This window comes from Canis lupus, chromosome 4, assembly GCF_048164855.1.
Source record: "Canis lupus baileyi chromosome 4, mCanLup2.hap1, whole genome shotgun sequence".
In the NCBI taxonomy this organism is placed as follows: Eukaryota; Metazoa; Chordata; class Mammalia; order Carnivora; family Canidae; genus Canis; species Canis lupus.
In genome coordinates this window covers 2,161,022-2,176,696 of record NC_132841.1, presented here as the reverse complement: position 1 = coordinate 2,176,696, position 15,675 = coordinate 2,161,022, and positions in this window count along the sequence as shown.

Genomic DNA, 15,675 nt, shown 5'->3' with positions numbered 1-15,675 from the left:
TAAACCTCAGAACAAATACAAAATAAAGAGTGTTTATTTTAAGTATTTTGAAAGCTAAATATGCATGCAGTTCGTATAAAGTATCAAATGAAGCTAGGTAATTATCTTCTTAATTTGGGCCATTTAATCAAGCTAGAAATTTTGAGCAGTATCAGAGTATCACTATTTGAGATTTGGGGATTAACTTAACTGAAGTAGTTGTGTGAGCTCTACAAATTCATTTTACTACATTGATGTGATTGCAGGAAAATATATAACTTTAAAGTAAATTTGTAATCATGAATAAGGTAAATATTATCTATGTTTTTTTCAACCCAAATATGATGGTTATTAAATCTCTTATTTATATTCTGGTTTTAGAACAGCCACATAAAGATATCAGCCACATACCCATTTTTACGAAAAGAAAAAAGCTAAACAACCTGAAAACCAATGACTTTTCTTAGATCCATCAGAGAATTGAGGTCACATGGGTGAATAGCCTCCTAGAATTCCAGAGTAGCAGGTATATTCCCGATGTGCCACAGATCAGAGAATCACAGACTAGATCAGCTTACCTGGAGCTGAAATCACTTAATCCAGACACAGGTAAGAACATTGAAATGGTAACTTTCATGAATTACCAAAGGCTGAATGTGGACTAGCTCAAGAGAAAAAAAAATCTAAAGGCTTTAGTTTTATGAGAACCCCTCCAGAAAATTCTCATGGTGAAGAGCCAGGAAAGATCTCATGGTTCTGGTAGGGAGAAGCAGCCATTTTCCATGATGAAGACTTGCTTTCCAGTAACAAACAAAAAGAAAAACAAAAACCACCTTAGTTATACTTAGAAGTAAGCACAAATTACCCACCTGGTGGTCCCTCTAGGTTTCCTGTGTCACCTAAGGTGGGAAAGGAAAAAAAAGTGCAGCGATGCACTTGCATTGCAAAGGTCATATTCCGGGCACACAAGCTACAAAAAGATTGAGATTTAATCAAGAGATTACAGAATATTGGGGATCCCTGGGTGGCTCAGCAGTTTAGTGCCTGCCTTTGGCCCAGGGCACGATCCTGGAGTCCCGGGATCCAGTCCCGCATCGGGCCCCCTGCATGGAGCCTGCTTCTCCCTCTGCCTGTGTCTCTGCCTCTCTCTCTCTATGTCTATAATAAATAAATAAATAAATAAATAAATAAATAAATAAATAAATAAATCTTTTTAAAAAGAGAGAGAGATTACAGAATTTTTCCCATCCCCTACTCTTTACAACCACATAAAAGGCTCTAGGATAATAACAATGGATGCAGCTGAATGAGCTGCAAAACAGGGATCTAAGTTCTAGGGGAAAATTAGAGACAATATGGGAGACAAGGATGCCAGAGGAATTTGAAGACCCTAAAAACTGCACTAATAACAAATAACTCACAGCCCCCAACTTCTAGCTCAATTAATGTAAAACTTCACATTCATTGACCTCATTTCTATTACTCAATGCTATGTCCATTTTTCAACAAATTTACAAGATATGTTAATAAGCAAGAAAAAATAAAATCTAAAGAGTCAAAACAAGCATTAGAACCAGACTCAAGGGATCCCTGGGTGGCGCAGCGGTTTGGCGCCTGCCTTTGGCCCAGGGCGCGATCCTGGAGACCCGGGATCGAATCCCATGTCGGGCTCCTGGTGCATGGAGCCTGCTTCTCCCTCTGCCTGTGTCTCTGCGCCTCTCCCTCTCTCTCTCTGTGTAACTATCATAAATAAATAAAAATTAAAAAAAAAATGTTTAAAAAAAAAAAAAAAAAAAAAGAACCAGACTCAAATATGACACAGAAGCTAATACTGTAATTTATGTTACATATTAAGTCTTGATTTGAGACAATGGTTTAGCATAAATCACTCCATTTGGGGTCTGTTGTCTCTTTTTTTAACAGTATGAATAACACATAGTAACTTCCTTCTTACACACAAAAGTATATATGAAAAGGGAGAAAAAATATAAACTTTACAGTGGAGAAAACTGATAAAAATTATGTCAGCTAGATGGCCAAAGTCAGTATCAAGAGTGATATGTCACAGTGATAGTTTGTGTCTTTGATATGATGTTAACATAGTACTTGACCTCTACGGTCTTTCTCTTAAACACCCACAATCCCCGTCTAATTGTGAGGAAAAATCAGGCAAATTCCAACATAGAAGAATCCTACAAAATACTTGACTAGTACTCCTTAAAACTATCAAAGATGAAAAACAAAGAAATTTTGAGAAACTATCTCAGCCAAGAAGAGACCAAAGCGACAAATATTGTGCTATACCTGAGATGGGATCTGGAAACAGAAAATAATGTTAGATAAATAAGGAAATCCGAATAAACTATGGTTAATAATAATGTATCAATATCTGTCCATTAATGATAACAAATGTTCCACACAAACATAAGATGCTCGTTATAAGGAAAACTGGATGCAGGCCATATGAGTATATGAGAATTCTAATACTGTCTTATCAATTTTTCTGTAAATTTAAATAAATTAAAAATAAAAATGTTCTAAAAAATTAAATCCATTATTTTAAAAATGTTTTTATTATATACTAGTAACTTATTACAATATCCTTATTGGCACTCTTAAAGAATATATGCCTTTTGAAGGCATACACTGGAATTATGTTTGAATACTATTTTCAAGTGATTAATATTGCTTATCCATATAAGCATAATTAACATAAAAATTTACTTAAGAAATAAAAGGGGGCAGCCCGGGTGGCTCAGCGGTTTAGCACCACCTTTAGCCCAGGGCCTGATCCTGGAGACCTTGGATCGAGTCCCACATCGGGCTCCCTGCATGGAGCCTGTATCTCTGCCTCTCTCTGTGTTTCTCTCATCAATAAATAAATAAAATCTTTTTAAAAAATAAAGAAAGAAATAAAAGAATACCTGTTTTTATACGTTCCTCCATGGTCCAATATGCAAATTCAGTGAATATTAGGGGAAGAGCTCACATTATGAACCTAAGAACTATTGTTGAAATCTGAGTGAGCAGGAAAACACATGTACTAGTTTTGGGGGTTTTTTGTGGGGTTTTTTTTGTTGCTGTTGTTGTTGTTATTTTGTTTGTTTGTTTGTTTTTAACATTTCACCCATTTATTGATGAGAGACACAGAGAGAAAAGCAGAGACACAGACAGAGAAAGAGGCAGGCTCTTCGCCCGGAGCCCGACATGGGACTCGATCCCGATGTGGGATCATGCCCTGAGCCAAAGGCAGAGGTTCAACCGCTGAGCCACCCAGGCATCCCACACATGTACTAGTTTAAGAAGGATGGGGCTTGGTGTCCTTGAAAGCACAGTCTTTGGGACTTGAGAGCAGGAAATTAAAGGAGTTAACCCTGGAAAGAAAATTTAAAGACACAAAGCACAGTGGTCCCACTTAGGTTCTCCCTTTCATATAGGTGGACATAAAATTCTAGAAACTCCTGAGACAAACTCTGATTTTCTCCAGACCAGAAGCTGTATATGCATCAAATTACAATCTGATGTCCTTGATGGTACTGAAAGTTCTCAAGAAATCTTTCTTTAATGTCTGCCTCTTTGAAAAGATGACTTTTTCTTCATAGCAGCCATAAGAAACATGAAAACACAGGACAGAAAATATTTCGTTTATAGTGCTTTACACAGGATCACAGTGTTTATACATACACACACACACACACACATACACACACACGGCATCCAACAAAAGACCAGGTATAGTAGACAGCAGACATTGAAGAAATGTAGTTATGATTAGTCTTATTATTGCTTCACGTTATTTTTTCCAAAATGACAGGGGTTATTTGTTATCAAGGGTAGAGGAAATCTCTGATCCTTTCTGTCTGTTGCAATGTCCTAGCTAAGTACACAAATGCCTCTATTAAACGAAACCTATGTAACTGAATAAAACTATTTTTACTACAATATAAAGTTGATATTCAAAGCATTCAAAACAAACATGATGGCACAAAGTATATCTACCCATGATACAGGGAGGATACATATCAATTGGTACCTAAAGACTCACAGTGTAACTATGCATTCCAGAGCTCATCTATTTCATTGGCTAATCCACTACAATAAAGGTTGAACTGTATTCAACCAGTTATTTAAATTAAAATTTTGTCATTCTCCAACTATCAGTCTGATAGTTAGCCATGATTTCTAGAAACAGAACGAGCAGTTCCTATGTCTTCTTCAATAAATAAAGTATCCATCTAAAAAAACAAAGTACCCATCTAACAAACAAAGGTTCATTTAGTCATCATTTTCTGTCCATGTTAAAGAAAAGTCTTTGAAAATTCATTTATTCCTACCCACCAAGGAGGGATGATACTAGCTACCTACTTAATACAATATTATCTTCCCATGATTATTAGTAGTAAAAACAATGCACTTCCACTTTTAAAGTTCGTTCTGTAATAAAATATGTAAAGAATAGTAGCAAATTTTATATTAGCTTCGAGTAGGCAATTTTTTAAAAATATTTATTATTGTGCTTGCATTTAAAGAAAAATCAGGGGATCCCTGGGTGGCGCAGCAGTTTAGCGCCTGCCTTTGGTCCAGGGCGCGATCCTGGAGACCCGGGATCGAATCCCACATCAGGCTCCCAGTGCATGGAGCCTGCTTCTCCCTCTGCCTGTGTCTCTGCCTCTCTCTCTCTGTGACTATCATAAATAAATTTAAAAAATAAAAAAAGAAAGAAGAAAGAAAGAAAGAAAGAAGAAAGAAAGAAAGAAAAAGAAAGAAAGAAAGAAAGAAAGAAAGAAAGAAGAAAGAAAGAAAGAAAGAAAGAAAGAAAGAAAGAAAGAAAGAAAGATCAGAGACTGAAGGAAAACCTAGCAAGTCTCTTCTCTTGCCCTCTCACTCATCATTTTAAATAGCTTATGGTATCTTTTCAATGTTTATACCAATTAAAAAAATAAATCTAGGGAATATCTAGCCCTTTTTGGACAACTGCTTTCTCTCATATTCAAGAAAGAAAGAAAGAAAGAAAGAAAGAAAGAAAGAAAGAAAGAAAGAAAGAAAGAAAGAAAGAAAGAAAGAAAGAAAGAAAGAAAAAGAAAGAAAGAAACCACCTTGCCAATGAGGCTACCTGATAACAAAAGAAAACTGGTAACTTTGCTCAGTCCTTGCCTGCAAACATCCTTCCTCTCTGTTCCTTCTGCCACTCACTGTCAAGATACAATAACAGCTTGGGCTTTCTGAATCTTTTGTTAATGCTAAAGGCAGGGGCATCTGGATGGCTCAGTGGTTGAGCGTCAGTCTTTGGCTCAGGGCATAACCCCAGGGTCCTGGGATCAAGTCCTGCATTGGGATCCCCTCAGGGAGTCTGCTTCTCCCTCTGCCTGTGTCTCTCTCTCTCTCTCTGTGTCTCTCATGAATAAATAAATAAAATCGTTTTTAAAGAATGATAAGGGCAGGAGATGAAGGATGTTCTTGCCCTTTAAAAAATGAAATAGAAAGCAAGCAAACCAAAAGAAAGTATTAACAGTAATATTAAGAGACTCACTTCCGTTTCTACCTCTAGATAGAGCAACTGGATGAGATTTTTTAATTCCATATTTGTCTGCAGGATCAGGAGAACAATAGCCCATTATAGCGTGTGTATGTGTGTGTGTGCACGTGTGTGTTTAACTTATTCATGTGGTAAATACAATTCTTCCTTCTGATCTCAATGTGCATAATCTTTTTAAATATTTGAACTTTATTGATGGTTTGTTCAGCAAGGGTAAGACACCTTCACAATCAGGTTTGAATATAAAGTTCCCTTGACCCCCATAAAGAGTTCTCTATATGAATGTCGTCCACAAAGGTGTCAGTCTTATAATTAAAAGAAGTCAGATGTAAGTGCACAGTTGTTCTTTGTCTTCTCACCTGACATTAATCTTTCTATAATTTACTGGACTCATCCTATTCTTTTCAAATAATAGCTTCATTGAGACTATAGCACAGGGAGTGAGAATTATAATTCATATACTACAAAATTCGCCCTTTTAAAGTGCAGAATTCAACAGTTTTTAGTATGTTTCCAGAATTGTTTAAACATTACCATCTAATTTTAGAACATTTTTCATCCCAAAAAAACTTCATTAACAGTTATCCCTCATCTAGCCTCTGGAAATCACTAATCCACTTTATGACTCTGAATTTATCTCTTCCAGACATGGCATTTTCATATTGCTCCCTTTCTTTTATACCCTTACATAGATTTTCTCAATACCAGTCACTTGGCATGTTTCTCTTGGGCATTTAAATCAGTTATATCTCAGGTCCCCTGGGTGGCTCAGTGGTTGAGTATCTGCCTTTGGCTCAGGTCATGATCCCGGGGTCCTGGGATAGAGTCCCATATCGGGCTTCCTGCATGGAGCCTGCTTTTCCTTCTGTCTATGGCTCTGTGTCTCTCATGAATAAATAAATAAAATCTTTTTTAAAAATCAGAATTATATCCCCATAGAGAAATTATATCTTTAAAATCTCTTCCTTTTTTATTATTTGAGGTATAATTGACATATAACATTCCATTAGTTTCAGGTATACAATGTAATGATTTGATATTTGTATACATTGCTAAATAATCCCCACAATAAATCTAATTAACATCTCTTACCAGAAATAATTACACAACATTTTTCCTCTTGTGAAGGATTTTTTTGTGTGTGCGAAGGATTTTTAAGATGAACTCTCAGTGGCTTTCAAATATTCAAGACAGTGTTATTGACTTAGTCACCATGTTACACATGACATTCCCAGGTCTTATTTATTTTATAACTGGAAGTTTATACCTTTGGATCCCCTTCACCCATTTTACCCACCTGCCTCTGGCAACCACCTATCTGTTCTCTGTATCTGTTTTTCTTTAATTTTAAGAGAAGAATTCTCTTTTTAAAAAGAAGATTTGATTTATTTATTCATGAAAGGCACAGAGAGAGGCAGAGATATAGTCAGAAGGAGAAGCAGGCTCCCTGTGGGGATCCTGGTGCAGGACTCGATCCCTGGACCCCAGGATCATGACCTGAGCTGAAGGTAGACACTCAACCACTGAGCCAGCCAGAAGCCCCTAAGAAAAGAATTCTTTACTTGTTTCTTAAAGAATGATAAATTATGAAATGATTAAGCTCCTTAGATGAATTAATTAATTTCAACAAATATTTATTGAGGCATTTAACTAGTGTGTCTCAAAGTGCAGAGTTCACATGACCTAAAAAGAATCACCTGGGGTACTTTATAAGGAAGCAGAAATTTGGGATCCACTTTATATCTACTGAATTAAACTTTCAAGGAGGGGACAAAAGAGCCTTCACTTCACAGGGCCTCTGGTTATTCTTCTCCACACTAACATTTGTCACTTGGAGGCCTACTCTGAGGAAGGTCTGGAGATAAGACAGTGGTTAAGACACAACATTTGATCTGAGATGATTTCAATACATTTAGTCTATACGGTTTGCCAATGATATTTCAGTAAAATCATACAGATATGAAAAGGAGCACTGAACAAAGATTCCCAGGGACCAGTTACTTTCTGCTTTTTACAGAATATTTCATAAATACTATTTTTTCACTATTAAGTATATCATGTGCTATAAGATGCATGACATACCTTTTCAATATTTGATCTTATTAAATCATTAATTAATAAAATCAATCTAAATCAATAAAATTAATATAATTATTAAAAATACTTGTGTCAGCATGAATTCATTCACTTATTTATTCATTAAATGAATATGTATTGAGTTATTCATATGTGTCATGCAATATTAAAGGCAGTGAACAAAATAAACTCTTCAAGCTATAAAACTATAAGAAAAGGGTGTGAACATAAGAGACAGAGGAGAGAACACTGGATTGGCAAAGGCTCCATGTAAGAAAACAGGATTGTTTCTTTGAGGATGTATAGGAGTCCTCTGGGAACCAACAGACACAGGCTATTCATAAAGTAGATAATATGTAAATAAAAGTGTATATAGCACCAAAACATGTTACTCAATTCAAGTTAAATCAAGTTTGATTCCAGTTAAATCCAACAAATCAACCTACCTCTTTGGAATCAAATATCTGGTGGTACCTGGACTATACTATATGAGAAACTTGACCAAAATAACTGGCTCATGACTAACTGATATTTGGGCCAAGTAAGAACCTGGAGACCAGTATTGGGGGTACCCAACGAGTGACCCTTAAAATAGTATATCCTAGTGAAAACCGCTTTGTGCACTCAAGGGGAAAATGTGTCCATCTGCCAGTATGAGCTTGGTCTTCTCAATCTTAAATTGCTGAAAAGCCAAATGGCTATCTCAATCCCTTCTTCAGATAAAAGGAGAAGAGATAGAAGAAAAAAGAGTCAACCTTATGTCCTGTAATGGGGCATTGAGAGCCTGCTGCCACTCAACTGATAGCCCATAAGTAAAGAATCCTGTTGGGATCCCTGGGTGGCGCAGCGGTTTAGCACCTGCCTTTGGCCCAGGGCGCGATCCTAGAGACCCAGGATCGAATCCCACGTCGGGCTCCCGGTGCATGGAGCCTGCTTCTCCCTCTGCCTATGTCTCTGCCTCTCTCTCTCTCTCTCTCTCTCTGTGTGACTATCATAAATAAATTAAAAATTAAAAAAAAGAATCTTGTTAATTCTGCCAGTAATGTGGCTATTTCCTCTGGAGATGCCCTAGAAGGTGGATCAGGACATCAACATACAAGGAAAAAAAATAATACTAATACATCTAACACAGCCAAGCAAGTAAGAAGAGAGAAAGGGATACAAGTCTTAAACTAAGTGCTCAAAAAATAAAAAAAATTAAGCCACTATTAGAGATCACTAATAGTGTGATCTATGTATACATCTCTATACACTATATCTCTATCCTATTAGAGATAGACCAGACCATGAAGAATAGTATTTTAGGGAGTTTCAATCATGTTACAAAAGACTCTATAGAAATATAAAACTAAAAATATTCAATATATGTTGAAAAATAGGATGGTTACTGGTGAGATCAGAATTGGAGACCTAAGTGAAACAGCATAAGAAATATTTTAAAGCACAGAGCCAAAAACATAAAGAGATAGAAAATCATACTGAGAACATGAGAATTTGGAGGAGAGATCTGATAGATTTGCACGTGAATTGTTTTGGAGTTCTGGAGGAAGGAACAGAAACAGAGGATAGGAAATGAAATAAAATTAACAAGTATTTTTTTCACTTGAGCTGAATAAAAAGCCAAGCCTACAGATAAAAACTGTTCATTAAAGAACCTAGGCAAAGTTAACAATTAAAAAAAAATGCTTGGAGAAATTCCAAAACTTCAAAGAAAAGGAGAAAACACATACAAGCTTCCAAAGAGAAGAAACAAATTACCTAAAAGGAAAATGGATCAGAGGAGCCACAGGCAAGTTATCTGCCACAGTAGCAAAAACAAAGCAGCAGAAAATCATGTACAGAAGAATATTGAGAAGTAAGAAGGATAGCCTGATCCTTCCATTCCTAGTCAAGATACTAATCACTGACAGGGAAAAAAGAAAGATAGATGTGGATATGCCACACTTCAGGAAATATATACTATTCTTCTTCCTCATCTAACCAACACAATTATATCAGGGGTTTTCCTCAAGTGTCAAAAAGGTAGAGGAGGAGAGGACAGAGGTCAGATTTCATATATCTAAATTGAAGTGGATGTAATAAAATGAACATAAGAATGCTCAAGATAGAAGAGAAATCCTTGAAATCAAATGAATGTAAATCGTCAAAATTAAAGAGAACTGACACTGAAAGGAAAAATATAAGAATATGGGATTGAAAATATTAAATTATGCCAATTAAAATTCGGGAGATAGGGTGTCATAAAGGAGAGAGAAGAGAAAAAAAACGAAAATCTCTTTCAGGTTGTGGTGAAAAAGAAGACTAGGGAAATGACCACATTCCAAAAACCTCAGCTTGTGGAGAGGGTGCTGGAGAGCAGGGAGATAGAGTTCTCACAAGGGAGTAGCTAGTGACTTGTCCCCAAGCACAGCAGGGAAACATGAGTCGGCCAACGCTGCCAAGCCAGAGTTAATGACTACAAATGAAATAAAAGCTACAGGAAGAAATTGAGGAAGACACAAAGAGATGGAAAAATATTCCATGCTCATGGATTGTCAGAATTAATATTGTGAAAATGTCAATGTTACCCAGGGCAATATACACGTTTAATGCAATCCCTATCAAAATACCATGGACTTTCTTCAGAGAGTTAGAACAAATTATTTTAAGATTTGTGTGGAATCAGAAAAGACCCCGAATAGCCAGGGGAATTTTAAAAAAGAAAACCATATCTGGGGGCATCACAATGCCAGATTTCAGGTTGTACTACAAAGCTGTGGTCATCAAGACAGTGTGGTACTGGCACAAAAACAGACACATAGATCAGTGGAACAGAATAGAGAACCCAGAAGTGGACCCTGAACTTTATGGTCAACTAATATTCGATAAAGGAGGAAAGACTATCCATTGGAAGAAAGACAGTCTCTTCAATAAATGGTGCTGGGAAAATTGGACATCCACATGCAGAAGAATGAAACTAGACCACTCTCTTTCACCATACACAAAGATAAACTCAAAATGGATGAAAGATCTAAATGTGAGACAAGATTCCATCAAAATCCTAGAGAAGAACACAGGCAACACCCTTTTTGAACTCGGCCATAGTAACTTCTTGCAAGATACATCCACGAAGGCAAAAGAAACAAAAGCAAAAATGAACTATTGGGACTTCATCAAGATAAGAAGCTTTTGCACAGCAAAGGATACAGTCAACAAAACTCAAAGACAACCTACAGAATGGGAGAAGATATTTGCAAATGACATATCAGATAAAGGGCTAGTTTCCAAGATCTATAAAGAACTTCTTAAACTCAACACCAAAGAAACAAACAATCCAATCATGAAATGGGCAAAAGACATGAAGAGAAATCTCACAGAGGAAGACATAGACATGGCCAACATGCATATGAGAAAATGCTCTGCATCACTTGCCATCAGGGAAATACAAATGAAAACTACAATGAGATACCACCTCACACCAGTGAGAATGGGGAAAATTAACAAGGCAGGAAACAACAAATGTTGGAGAGGATGCGGAGAAAAGGGAACCCTCATACACTGTTGGTGGGAATGTGAACTGGTGCAGCCACTCTGGAAAACTGTGTGGAGGTTCCTCAAAGAGTTAAAAATAGACCTGCCCTACAACCCAGCAATTGCACTGTTGGGGATTTACCCCAAAGATACAAATGCAATGAAACGCCGGGACACCTGCACCCCGATGTTTCTAGCAGCAATGGCCACGATAGCCAAACTGTGGAAGGAGCCTCGGTGTCCAACGAAAGATGAATGGATAAAGAAGATGTGGTTTATGTATACAATGGAATATTACTCAGCTATTAGAAATGACAAATACCCACCATTTGCTTCAACGTGGATGGAACTGGAGGGTATTATGCTGAGTGAAGTAAGTCAGTCGGAGAAGGACAAACATTATATGTTCTCATTCATTTGGGGAATATAAATAATAGTGAAAGGGAATATAAGGGAAGGGAGAAGAAATGTGTGGGAAATATCCGAAAGGGAGACAGAACGTAAAGACTGCTAACTCTGGGAAACGAACTAGGGGTGGTAGAAGGGGAGGAGGGTGGGGGGTGGGAGTGAATGGGTGACGGGCACTGGGGGTTATTCTGTATGTTAGTAAATTGAACACCAATAAAAAATAAATTTAAAAAATAAATAAATAAAAAAAAAAGCTACAGGAAAAATAAATACAACTTGTTCAATTCTTTTTAAAAAAAATGTTTTTAATGATAAAGAGAAAAGAAACTGTAAGGAAACAGCTCTATTAGAGTACAAATAAATAAAAAGGAAGAAAACAATTGAATAAGTAATCAACAATGTTGAACATATGCCCAAGATATATATTAGAGAGAATGAAATATAGAGCACATTTCTATCCTAAACAAATGAAATTGGAAATAAGTTACAAAAACCATACCAACATAATCTGTCCTACTTAGAAATGAAGCGTAACAGTCCACAATAACTCTTGGATCAAAATAGAAAATGCACATCTTTTATAAATTTACAAAGGTATAGAAAGAACAAATCATACAAAACCCTTACAATCTGCCAAACTGTAAGTGGAGAAGTGGTATTGCCTTAAGTGCTTTAATTATTAAAGAAAATAGTTATAGTGCTAAAATTTCTCATTATCAAAATGTAATTTTCATACTTTATTTTGAATCTAATTCAAACTATCTTAACATTCATGGTTTTCAGTCATCTTAATATCTACATTTAATCAACCCCATCTATTGAATAATTTCAACAGAAGTCTTCTCTAGGGATCCCTGGGTGGCGCAGCGGTTTAGCGCCTGCCTTTGGCCCAGGGCGCGATCCTGGAGATCCGGGATCGAATCCCACGTCGGGCTCCCGGTGCATGGAGCCTGCTTCTCCCTCTGCCTGTGTCTCTGCCTCTCTCTCTCTCTGTGTGACTATCATAAATAAATAAAAATTAAAAAAAAAAGTCTTCTCTAAAGGCAAAAGAAAAGACTAATAGAAAATATTCCACATAGTAGATTATTCGATGAAAACTGAAACTTTCATTAAAATGTTAAAATAAGAGCATTTGGAATAATTGGATATTTTGATGGATTTTTAAAACCTGTATTAATCAGGGACACCTGGGTGGCTCAGCGGTTGAGCATCTGGCTTTGGCTCAGGTCATGATCCCGGGGTCCTGGGATCAGGTCCTGCATTGGACTCCCTGAATGGAGCCTATTTCTCCCTCTGCCTATGTCTCTGCCTCTCTCTGTACCTCTCATGAATAAATAAATAAAATCTTAAAAAAAAAAAAAAAACCTGTATTAGTCAGCTTGGGCTGCCATAACAAGATACAACAGATTGTCTGGCTACAATAACAGTAATCTATTTCTCACAGTTCTAGAAGCTGATAAGTTCAAGGTCAATATGCCAGCCAATTCCATTCCAGAGTGAGAGCTCTCTTCTTGACTTGAAGCCAGCTGCCTTCTTGTATCTTTCCCTACATGGCAGAAAGAGACAGCTTCAGTCTCTTCTCTTTGCAGTCTTATTAGGACACTAATCCCATCATGACTGTGCCTTCCTAATGACCTCATCTAAACTTAATTACTTCCCAAAGGTCCCATCTATAGATAAGATTGCACAGGGGGTCATGGTTTCAACATACGAATGGGGAGCCAGGGACACAATTCAATCCATCAAAACACCCATCACAGATTTTGTATTTTTGTTGTCTTTATTTAGAACTTCAATTTAAAATGAATCCAGTTTCATACTCAAGCACAATTTTGCAATATACTTCAATGTTATACAAATGTTTATGCATATAGTGAGTTGGCAGTCATTTTATTAGTTGAGTAATTCCTGGGGATGCCTGGTGGCTCAGCAGTTGAGCGTCTGCCTTTAGATCAGGGTGCGATCTTGGGGTCCTGGGATCGAGTTCTACATGGGGCTCCCTGCATGGAGCCTGCTTTTCCCTCTGCCTGTGTCACTGCTTCTCTCTATGTGTCTCTCATGAATAAATGAATAAAATCTTAAAAAAAAAAAAAAAGAGTAATTCCCAACTTGCTTCCTGCATATAGCCTAAGAAGGACTTTGATATCTAGGCAGTCACAGATCTATAAGTGCAATCTTTCTTCAAAAGCTTTCTAAAACCAGTGCACAAACTAAATACAGCCAGCTGTTGAAAGTATCTGTTAAACATTAACTATTCCAGGTAAAATTATCACAATCTATGCTTTACACATAAGAAGCTATCTCTAAGATTGTTACGGTAATACTTAACTAGACTGCTAACAACGGAAGAGAGCTTAACAACTAGTAAATTTGCCAGGTATTACAAAGGGAAGTTGATGTAGTTGAAAGGAGAGCAGAAAAACAACCAGGGCATCATAAAAGTAAGGTAAACAAAGGTGCCTGGGTGGTTCAATCGGCTGAGCATCTGACTCTTGATTTCAGCTCAGGTTATGATCTCAGGGTGGTGAGATCATGGCCTGTGTGGGGCTCCACACTCAGTGGGGTTCTGCTTGGAGATTCTCTCTCTCTCCCTCTCCCTCTGCTTCTCCCCCTGCCATGTGCACACACACACTCTCTCTAAAGTTAAAAAAAAAAAAATCTTTTTTAAAAAAGTAAGGTAAACAAAATCACACGATAGTAACTCATTAACACAACACATGCAAATCTTCAGTTATTTGCTGCTTCAAATTCTTTATATTAAATGATGATGTGAATTCTTTACATGAAATGATTTCATATAATCCTTTATATGAAATTTTCTTTTTCTGTTCTGCAGAAAGAAACAAAGCCCACCCAAATGAGAACAAGTTAAGGCTTTATGCAGAACTTGCTGTAGCAAGAGTCAGTCACCACCATTTGGGCCTGGCAGAGACTCCAAAGGCAGAGGAGTGGGAAAGCTTTATAGTAGGGAAAAAAGTGGAAGGTTTTGGGTCTGCCCTGATTGAAGGCTGGGGGAGTATGGAAACAAGACAGGCTAAATGGAAGTAAGGCATCTCTAGTAATTGGTTTGGGGAGCATGTTTGGCTTTCTTTGGTCATAAATTAGAAGTGGAAGCAAAGATTAAGAAAGCTGACAGTTATAGATTACTTCCATTTGGGGCTGATTGCTACAGAGGTTCTGGTTTGGCTTCCTGGACTCATTGCTACAGATTGTGGATGAGGGCTCTATTTTTATATGTGATCTGGCTCTGGCTGTTGTCCATTTGTATTTAGTCCCTCAGTTTCCATCCTGGTAAATATCTGACAAATATTTGAATTTGAATTTGAATTTGAATTTGGATTCAGGGGCACCAGGGTGGCTCAGTTAGTTAAACAATGGACTCTTAATTTCAGTTCAGGTCATGATCTCATGAGTCATGGGATTGAGCCCCATGTCAGGCTCCATGATCAGTGGGGAATCTACTTTGAGATTCTCTCCCTCTGTCCCTCCCACCACTTGTGTGCACTGTCTCTCTCAAATAAATAAATAAATCCTTTAAAAAAGAATTTGAATTCATAATGATTTGGGGCAGCGAAAGAAGAAATAGACATGTCTTACTTCATTTTTTTCAGATTTTATTTTTTTATTCATGTGAGACACAGAGAAAGAAGCAGAGACATAGGCAGGGAAAGAAGCAGACTCCCCATGGGAAGCCCAATGCAAGATTTGATCCTGGGACTCTCAGATCATGACATGAGCCAAGGCAGACAATCACTGAGCCACCCAAGCATCCAGATATGTCTTACTTCTAAGAAAATGCAAATCCATCTGATCATCTCTCATTTTAGATACATTGTTTTACAATAATAAGCTTCTTCCTTTTATTACTACATTTTGTGATACCTTCTATATTAACTAAATTGCTTTTCAATCATATAATTTTAAGTCCATGAAAATATATAGGTAGGGCTAAGATAGCCCTATTTCATTTTCCATCATATATATAAGTTGTGAAAATGTTTCAGAATATGTGTCATCTTGTCATTTTACCATTATTACAAAAAGAAAATCCTTAAGTACTAAATTATATGATACCTACTGATAGGGAATATATTATAGATGTAGCTTTTAGGTTCACTTGAATGAGGCTTTCAGTATCCCCAGGCATTCATATCAACACAGATATT